The sequence below is a fragment of the Nicotiana attenuata genome, unplaced genomic scaffold (assembly GCF_001879085.1).
Source record: "Nicotiana attenuata strain UT unplaced genomic scaffold, NIATTr2, whole genome shotgun sequence".
In the NCBI taxonomy this organism is placed as follows: domain Eukaryota; kingdom Viridiplantae; phylum Streptophyta; class Magnoliopsida; order Solanales; family Solanaceae; genus Nicotiana; species Nicotiana attenuata.
The window spans coordinates 23365-33688 of record NW_017674424.1 but is presented as its reverse complement, the minus strand read 5'-3'; the positions used below and the strand labels follow the sequence as shown (position 1 = coordinate 33688).

General features: G+C 37.2%; 1 long non-coding RNA gene across 6 annotated transcripts; it reads left to right on the top strand.

Moving 5' to 3' along the window:
• Nucleotides 1-5180: 5180 nt before the first annotated feature.
• Nucleotides 5181-9831, top strand: LOC109218651. 6 transcript variants are annotated; one of them, XR_002066797.1, is made up of 8 exons: nt 5181-5279; nt 5725-5798; nt 6145-6187; nt 6435-6481; nt 7036-7242; nt 8190-8375; nt 8636-8694; nt 9635-9831. It is a non-coding gene; the product is annotated as an uncharacterized LOC109218651 (long non-coding RNA). The 6 variants fall into 6 exon arrangements; XR_002066796.1 differs by having other exon boundaries at nt 5182-5279; nt 5749-5798; XR_002066798.1 differs by lacking the exon at nt 5725-5798 and having other exon boundaries at nt 8270-8375.
• The last annotated feature ends 493 nt before the right edge of the window (nt 9832-10324 follow it).

Sequence of the window (10324 nt, the reverse complement as noted above, 5' to 3'; positions counted from 1 at the left end):
TTCCTCTGATTGAAACTGAAGTTAACAAACTCATTGAAGCTGGATTTATTCGGGAAGTTAAATACCCAACATGGGTTTCAAGTATTGTCCCTGTAAGGAAGAAGAATGGACAGATTCGAGTATGCGTTGACTTCAGGGATCTCAATAATGCGTGTCCCAAAGATGAATTCCCGCTTCCTATTCCAGAGCTGATGATCGATGCTACTACTGGTTACGAGGCAATGTCTTTCATGGACGGTTCGTCGGGCTATAACCAAATTCGCATGGCACAAAAAGATGAAGAGCTTACTGCATTCCGCACCCCCAAGGGTATTTATAGCTACAAAGTAATGCCTTTTGGCTTGAAGAATGCTGGTGCTACTTACGAAAGGGCTATGCAGAATATTTTTGATGATCTTCTCCACAAGAATGTCGAATGCTATGTTGACGACTTGATGGTAAAATCAAGAGAGAAGGGCGACCACTTGAAAGACTTGAGAATGGTGTTTGAGTTGCTCTGGAGGTACGTTGAATCCTACTTAGGTAACTTTACGCGGAAACCTCAATGAAGGCCCTTCAAGGAACCAAAGTAACAAGCTGTAGCTCCCTAACTTTAACTAGTTCGCAAAATAGATGCAATCCTGAAAATGTCTAAGCGTCGGGATATTCACGAATTGAAAAGTCTGCAAGGAAAGTTAGCATACCTTAGGAGATTCATCTCAAACCTAGCTGGGAGGTGACAACCATTCAGTCGCCTTATGAAGAAAGGTGTCCCTTTCAAATGGGACCAAGCGTGTAGCAACGCCTTTGAGAGCATTAAATCCTACTTGATGAAGCATCCAGTGTTGGCAGCCCCTATACTTGGAAAGTCGCTGATACTATACATTTCAGCACAAGAGAGGTCTGTCGGAGTGCTGTTGGCCCAAGAAAATAGTGAAGGGAAAGAAAACTCCCTTTACTACTTGAGCGTTGTTGGCCCAAGAAAATATGAAGGGAAAGAAAACTCCCTTTACTACTTGAGCAGGATGATGACACCAAACGAGCTGAATTATTCGCCAATTGAAAAGTTGTGTTTGGCGCTAGTCTTCTCAATTCAAAAGTTGAAGCACTACTTTCAAGATCATGTTTTCCATCTTGTTTCTAAGGCAAATCCCATCAAGTTCGTGATGTCAAAACCTGTTCTTATCGATCGGCTAGCGAGATGGTACCTCCAATTTCAAAAATTCGAGATTTTGTAAAGCCCTCAAAAGGCTGTAAAAGGACAAGCATTGACAGACTTCTTGGCAGATCATCCGATACCTGATGACTGGGAGCTAACTGACGAACTACCTGATGAGGACGCAATGGTCGTTGAAGTTCAACCTCCATGGAAGATGTACTTTGATGGTGCTGCACATCATGGAGGAGCTGGTGTTGGCATAGTATTTGTCACTTCCCAAGGTGTAGTCTTGCCCTACTCCTTCACCTTGACACAACTCTGTTCCAACAATGTTGCGGAGTATCAAGCATTAATACTTGGTCTTGAAATGGCCGTTGATATGAAGCAACTGCAATTGCAAGTCTTTGGTAACTCCCAGTTAGTGGTCAATCAGCTCTTAGGTAGTTACGAGGTCAAGAAGCCTGAACTATGCCCATATCATGATTACGCTAAAAAATTAATGGGGTGGCTCGGTGATGTGACTATTCAGCATGTGCCAAGTAAAGAAAACAAGAAGGCGGATGATTTAGCTGCCCTAGCTTCATCGTTAATCCTGCCTGATCTGCAAGTTACTGTCTGCCAAAAATGGGTAGTACCGCCGCCAAATGAGGCCGAAGGTGAAGAAAATGAACTCAAGCATCTTGTCGCTGTTTCTGAAGTTGGGAAAGAAGAATGGAGACAACCCATTATCGACTATTTATGCTATGATACTTCTAGAAAATTTGCGGAGAAGGATTGAAATCCGTCGTCGTGCACTTCGCTTCCTTTACTACAAAGATACTCTATACAGAAGGTCATTCGAGGGAATACTTTTGCGATGCTTAGGGGAAGAAGAAGCACTCCAAGCTTTGCAAGAGGCACATTCTAGAGTATGTGGGTCACACCAGTCTGGACCAAATCTCCACTTCCATATAAAAAGGATGGGATATTATTGGCCAACGATGGTAAAAGATTGCTTGGACTAAGCTCGAAGATGCAAGGCTTCTCAATTCCATGCGAATTTTATTCATCAACCTCCTGAAGTGTTGCACCCGACTGTTGCATCCTGGCCATTTGACGCTTGGGGATTGGATGTTGTTGAACCACTACCAAAGTCCTCTGGTAGGCACCTATACATCTTGGCTGCAACTGACTACTTCTCAAAATGGGCCGAAGTTGTTGCTCTTAAGGAAATAAAGAAGGAAAATGTTGCAAGTTTCATCCGAGTAAACATTATCTATCGCTTTGGCATTCCTCCTTACATAATAACGGATAATGAAAAGACATTCGATAATAGGTTGATGAACAAGATTTGTGATCTCTTTGTCTTCAAGCAACGTAACTCTTCGATGTACAATGCTGCCGCCAATGGTCTAGCTGAGGCATTCAACAAGACTCTATGCAACTTGTTAAAGAAAGTCGTCTCCAAATCCAAACGAGATTGGAATGACCGTATGGAAGAAGCTCTGTGGGCATATAGGACGACTCACCGTACGCCAACACAGGAGACTCCTTATTCACTCGTTTATGGAGTCAAAGCCGTCTTGCCACTTGAGCGTCAGATACCTTCGTTACGACTGGCTATTCAAGAAAGGATCACTGATGAAGAAAATGCTCGACTTCGATTAGCAGAGTTGGAGGCTCTTGATGAGAAGAGGTTGGAAGCTCAACAGAGTCTTGAATGTTATCAAGCTCGATTGTCTCGCGCCTTCAATAAAAGAGTTTGCCCGAGATCCTTTCAAGTAGGAGATCAAGTCCTTGACGTACGAAGAACCATAATTACTTCCCATAAACCTATAGGGAAGTTCACTTCAAAATGGGATGGGCCATATGTCGTACAAGAAGCTTACTCAAGTGGGGCTTACAAGTTGGTTGATGCAGATGGCATGAGAATCAGCCCTATCAATGGCAAGCTTTTAAAGAAGTATTATCCTTGAAGTTGCGACGCTCCTTGACGCACAAGCCTAAACTGCATGTTGCTACACTCCTGGCCCGCATGAGTCTAAACTGTGTACGGCTCCTACAAAAAAAAAGAGTCCGCTAGGTTGAAAACCTCGAAAGAGGCGGCCCAGGCAAAAGTTAGGACATAAAAAATATAAAAAAAAATCACCCAGTCTGAACTACGATATGACTTGATCCTCTTCATCGAGGTACGTAGGCAGCTTAGAGTTTCATTCTAAGTTCAGCCGCATAAGTTCAAAAGATACATACTGCCCCAATTGTTGTCCGAGTGAAGCATGAAAAGGGATGTAAAATCAAGTTGAACGCCATCGTCCTGGTGAACTTTGGATCCTATTTGATTTAAAGGGCAAGCTGCTATGGTAAAATGGTGTCTTCACTGAAATGATGACAATATTTGCATCAAATTCTGGGGATTCGCTATGTTTTGTGTTCGCATAACCTTCAAGTTTGTTGGTCTTTATATCCGCTCACTGCCCTTAAAAAAGGGAAGAGTAACAACTGCAATCTTGAAAGAGAGCATAGATAAGTAATAAAAAAAAGGGTCGCCTCAGACTTTAAAAAAAAGGGATGTCTGTGTCGGACTGCTTTTAACGGTTTTTGTTGCGAACTTTCAAAGGTGTTCATCTCGAACTTTTAAAGGCATCCGAGTTTTTAACGGTTTACGTTGCAAAATTTTAAAGGTGTTCGTCTCGAACTTTTAAAGGCATCCGAATTTTTAACGGTTTTCGTTGCGAACTTTTAAAGGTGTTCGTCTCGAACTTTTAAAGGCATCCGAATTTTTAAAGGTTTTCGTTGCGAACTTTTAAAGGTGTTCGTCTCGAACTTTTAAAGGCAGTCGGATTTTTAAAGTTTTCGTTCTGCACTTTTAAGGCGTATGCTTCGAACTTTTAAAGGTGCTCGTGGAAAACTTTAAGGGTCCCCATTGCCGACTTTTAAAGATTTCTACCACGAACTTTTATGGATCTTCGCCACGAATTTTTTAGAGTATTCATTGCGTGCTTTTAAAGGTCTTCACCGCGAACTTTTAAAGGTCTTCACCGTGAACTTTTAAAGATCTTGACAACCAGCTTCTAAGGATCCTCGCACGAACTTTTATGGGTCTTCCCCGTAAATTTTAAAGGTATTCGAGGTCTTCACCGCGAACTTTTAAGATCTTGACCACGAGCAGTTAAGGATCTTTGCACGAACTTTTATGGGTCTTTGCAGCAAATTTTAAAGGTATCCACCGCGAACTTTAAAGGTCTTGACCACGAGCTGTTAAGGATCTTTGCACGAACTTTTATGGGTCTTTGCCGCAAATTTTAAAGGTATGCACCGCGAATTTTTAAAGGTCTTGACCACGAGCTTTTAAGGATTTTCGCACGAACTTTTATGGGTCTTCCCCGGAAATTTTAAAGGTATTCGTCGCGAACTTTTATGGTTTGCCACCGCAAATTTTAAAGATCTTCATCACGAACTTTTAAAGCCCTTCATCTCGAACTTATAAAGTACTTCGTAGTTCGACGAAGTTACTATTGAAAAAAAAAAAGACAACAGAGTACAAAAAGAAGAAAGCACAAGAGAAGAGTAAGAAATTACTTTCGCGTCAATGCTTCCGAGTCCACAAAATTAAACTCAAATGGCTTGCAAATACTACGAATTGATGCTAACAAATACGAGCATAGGGGTTTATATATATCTCAAAGGGACTGCTGAAACGTTAATTCTCGATGTGGGATGGCTGTTGTAATCGAAATCTAACAAGGATTTGAATTGTACAAGTTAGTCTCCTAGTTGAAGACAATAAGCCGTGAGTCATGCGAAACAGAATCATCTTTGAATCCTCTAACGTGGAAATTACCAAGTTGGATTCAATTAGGAGTGCATGAATAAGGAAATTTTGTATTCATAATAATCCTTTCACTTTAAGACAGAAAATAAAAAAGGGTCTTGTATTCATTAACTATTTAATAAGTGAAAGTACCCCTGTGCGACGAAGGGTACTTTCGAAATAATGTCATTTATTTTGGGCATTTTGGTTTCAGCTCTTCTATTTCCTCTTAACACGTGTTGGAACTTGGAACCCTCCTATTTCCATAATCCACTTATTTGCACAAGCCTCATTTTGCCATTTCTTCTTCTTCATCACTCTTTATTCCTTTTTCATTCTCTACAATTTGAGGTTTGCCTTCTTCTGATCATTTTAATTTTAATTTTTCTCTCCTTCTTACCTTCTGTTTGCACGGGCATCTTTTTATTCTCGTGTTCCGATTCGATTTACCTATTGTAGGTGATATTTGGTTTAATTTTTCCTGTTGGTTTCGAATTTCAGTGTTTTTTCCTCTAAACTATACAAAGAAAATTTTGTAACAACTTCTAAGATTTTGTTGCATGTGTCTGGAGGTAATTGATTTTCTTCTTTTTTAATTTTTTGGTAGAAAATTTCAAGGTTTCAGTCTATAATAGTGTGGTCATCTTCTTCAAACGCAGTAAAATTTGAGCCCTAATCCTCTGTGTAGAGAAAAATTTTGCAACAGCTTCTAAGATTTTTATGCATGTGTTTGAAGATAATTAATTTCTTCCCTTTTAATTCTTTGGTACAAATTTTTTTTTTTGGTCTGTAACAGTGTGGTCATCTTCTTCAAATGCAGTAAAATCTGAGCGCTAATCCTCTGTGTAACATTAATGGATGTCATTTTGGGTAATTTTTCCATTTCGGATTTCTCTGACATCATATTGCTCTTCGGCTATGTGTTTTGTGTGTTCTGCATTGTCGTCTACTGTACAGAAAAATAAAGCTTATTCTTTAACTGCATGTTATGGTATGTGAACTCTACGACTGTTGTCTAATGTTGCGGCATGTGACAACTTTGTATTTTTTGTTGTTGCTTATTGGAAAAATGTGAGATGATAATTTCTTTCCTGTTTCTATCAATTGATTGGAATTGCACTGAACTAGAGTTATTCAATTGAATTTTCTATATTTTCTGAATTTATGTGTTTCTTTAACTCATTTTTTGAAGGTCGATTTTTATTGGACTTTGCAGGTATGCATTTTCTATTTGGACCGTTAAGCTCTTAACACTGTTGGTAAGCTCAATTATCTATTTTTGCTTATATCATCGAAATTTTTAGGTCATATGAAGCTTAAGAAGCAGATGAACAGCCATAGTATTGGTTAACATGATAGACTAACAGTCAAGTATAGTCATAGATTTGGATCTTGTGTGTGTAAATTCTTATGTGATTATTTTAGCACCTCAGACTTTATTTTCTAATAATAGGTTAAACTGGTGACACAATTATTCCTGATTACCTTTTATGCTTCTTGTTGCAGCAGAAAGAAGAGGAAAGAGGGTAAAATTTATGCAACAAAAAGGAAAAGTAAGTTAATCTTCTTATACAAATTATATTGGCAATTGATATTTTGTTTCCTTGATTTTGAGTTGCTGCCAGCCTGCTTAAACATGTCAAAATTTGTTTTTCTGGTGACATGGTGCCAAATATGTCATCGATTGACATGTGTGACTTTCATGTTTCTTCAACTTGTATGTGCTAACTAATCGGTTGTTGAACACTGACACTCTTACCTTCCTTTTTTTCTCATTCTAGCTGATAGATTGTATCTTGTATAACTTATTTTAAAGTTCTTTTATATCAGTAGTATATCTTGTGTAACCGGGTGAGAAGCCTAATATGTACAAAAAATAGATTGCATCTTCTGAAAGCTTGAATTTTTCCATTAAAACAACAATAATAACAATGCCTCAATCACAAGCGAGTTGGTAATAAATTCTTCACTTGAGACAACATATTTGGTATACAAACAACATTGTCAAATGGTGTCATTATATGTGATACAAGTTGTACTTTTAAAAAAATATGTAATTGTACGGATACATTTGTATGTAACCTTCTGTTCGTAAATTTGTTCTTAGAGCTCCAGGGAAAGAAGTTATTAGCAATACATTATGGACCTACAGAGAATTCTCATGTTGCTAGCGTTAGGGAGGCATTGACACATTTTGTTGTCTCATTGAATGACAAGGAGTGGTTGAAAGAAGAGAGAGAATCTTGCTAAAGGAGTGAAACAACAATTTCAAGAGATGATGCTTCAGCACTCAGTGAAATGTGAATCTACTAAGGTACATTTCTCCCTGCGAGCTGCGGTTGATATGTTAATGAGGAGACACTTCTTTCTAATTAGATTGTTTCTCATATAGCACTTGTATGCACATATCCATGATCTTTCACAGGGACAAAACGAGCAACAACCCTTGAGTTCTAATACCATCAACTTTCATATAAACCTTGTTTCTCAGTGATTTCCTGTTTTCTTCATGTTTTTGGATGATGCTTATATGTATTAGCAAACTTCTTATCCATCCAGTTGATAATATTAAAGTTGATTGACTAATCATAGTATATATGTCTCTCCCTTATTTGTATGGATTGGAATGTGTAATTCCAACTTACTCACAATTATTCTTTTCCAGCCTTTATACTAGGATCATATGTTTCCCCAATAATGTGTAATTCTAATCCTTTCTTTCACCTAGATATCCAATTCTAATTTTCTTTTTTACTTGCAATTTTGTGAAAATAGAAAATAGAAGAGAGAAAACATTTGTTTAATTGGTTGTAAAAATAAAAGAAGAATTCGTTTAACTTTCAACAACTTTGAGTGAGTGTAGGGGTGATATCACTTGGATAAAAGTTGATCTCTTTAATATTATTGTTGATAGTTATCCTGGTGGTCCTTATTGGGCGATATACCGCATTGTTGATTTCAGCACTAATTCAATAATTTGTGATCCATTTCTAGCTATATATTTTGATTTTTGCGTGAAAAGAGATAATGTCATCTTTAATTTTACACCTTTAGATTATCTGAATATTAGGATTGGTTGTTTGTCAACATAAGATTATCAGTTTTTTATAAAGAAATTAAGTTGTGCAAATGTTGTTCTAATAAGGTAGTGTTTTGAAGGTGATGCTATAATGAAAGTGTCTATATTGCATGATTAGAAAATTTTGTGTCCAAGAAGTGAAGTTAATACTTTTAAAACTTGTTTCTTTTGCATCGTTCTAGAGGATTGTCTGAGGTTTCTTCAACTCAGCCAGTAGAGCTTAATGTTGGCAAATGTTTGAATTTCACTCTCTTCTCCTCAGTTTAGAGTGTCTCCATCCTTTCTCCATCTGTCCTCACTACCAATTGGGCTTCCTGTATAGAGATAAAAATGCTATGGTGATTGGGGATTATCATTCTTAGCTAAAGGTTCGTATGACATCTTACTTCTTAATACATTACATTAGTACTATCCTTTTTGAGTAGTGTGACTTTACAAAGTGGTATGTTCTTACCTTTAGCCCAGATTATCGCTTAGCTTGTCATAGGTAAGCTTTGCAAGATAAAGGGGAAAAAAGATAGGCTTGTCATCAGAAATATGCTTTCCTTCATTTACTGTTTTAATATGTGTATATATACAACTCCTCAAAATTTGTATTTTGATGGTTAGTTTATCTGCTTTTACGCAGTCCAGATCTTTGGTGCACCTCTTCTAATAGCTGGTCAAAAATGATAATGGTCTTAGCTTGTAAGTATGATTATCCTATCTTTATTCATTACACATGATCTACCTTTATAGTTTAATGAATTCAAATGATGTGAAGTCACTAATCTGAAAGTCACAGTATTTGCAGTAGTTTGAATTTGCCTAAAAATTTTTGGTGTTACCTGAAAGTCTTCATTTAATATTGAAAGCAATTATCCCCATTAGTAAATTAGGGTCATGTAATAGAAATAGAAACACCACTACTTGGATATATCCCAAGTCACAATATATATGAGTATGGTTGATATATTGACAGTGAGTATAACTCATCTCTGCTTCTATTGCTGATTTTTAACATGAAATTTAGTGTTTTACTATTTAGTTATTAAGAATATCAATACCAAAATCATGGAAGTCTCTTCCATAGAAATAGCTTTGAGGCTCACATCCCTAAATAGGTCCTTCAAGTCTGTAAATTATTTTTCAAAGTAGTCCTCGGATTGCTTTAGAATATGCCTTTGATGGAGGCATTTCAATAGTGCTAGTGTGTCTTAATCTTTTCTCTTCTCCTCTTGGTCTATACTGATATTTTTAGATAGGCTGCCGCTCTTTTTGCCTGTGAGTTTATGATTGTTATGCTGCATATATAAACCTTTTCAGTAAAGATTTTATAAGAGCCTTAGCGGTTGAGTTTTAATTGTCTAAAGCAATATGTAGATTCAAATAAGTCATGTAATGTGTGATTTGAGACAAAATCTCTGTTTTAATGATACACACAACTTCTGCTTCACTCCAGAGCCCAATGATGCAATATCTTTCTAAAACTTCTTCTTTTCTTTTTCAGGAAATGAACTTATTTTGAATCTTATTTTCGTGAATCTTATTTTGTTGATCTTTTGAATTGCAAGGCTAGCCCTTTCTCTCTTTAGCTTTGCGTGGATTATCTTAGATTTAGCTTGACTCTTCTTTTCTTTTCTTTCAGGATACGAACAGTTAAAATCCAGATTTTACCCAATTGTAGCATCAACTTTTGTATTAGTGAGACCACCATGTACTATCTGACCATTTTGTCTCTTATTCTCATGGGAGCAAGTTCAACAATGTAATTGTACAACTTTGTTTCCTCAAATAAATGTACACAATGAAGTATATTATGTTAATATTTAGTTGTCTTGATAATATTGCTTCCTTTTTTTGTGGGTAATCCTTCTAAACAATTAACACGAGTATGGTATTATCTTTCTCAATGTCAGACCTCTTCCTTATACGATTGGGCATACGCCCGTGCATAGCATGGGCACGAGCCATCCAGTAATAAAATAAGGAAATCATCCTTTCACTTTAAGTTTACAACAAAGGAAACAGTTCCTTTCCATGTAGACCAAGATTAAGAAATTTTCCCTTTATTACTAGTGTAAGTGTAACGACCCGACCGGTCGTTTTGAGTACTAGCGCTCCGTTCAGCAGTTGGAGGCCATGAACAACTTCATTTTAGGTATTATGACTTGTACGCGTCGTCGGAATTGAATTTCGGGGAGTCCAGAGTTGATTTGGGAAGAGAATTCTCATTTCGAAAGCTTAAAGTTGAAAGAATGAATTAGGATTGGAATTTTGAGTAAACGAGCTCGGAATCGGGATCTGAAGGTTCCAGCAGGTTCGTATGATGATTTCG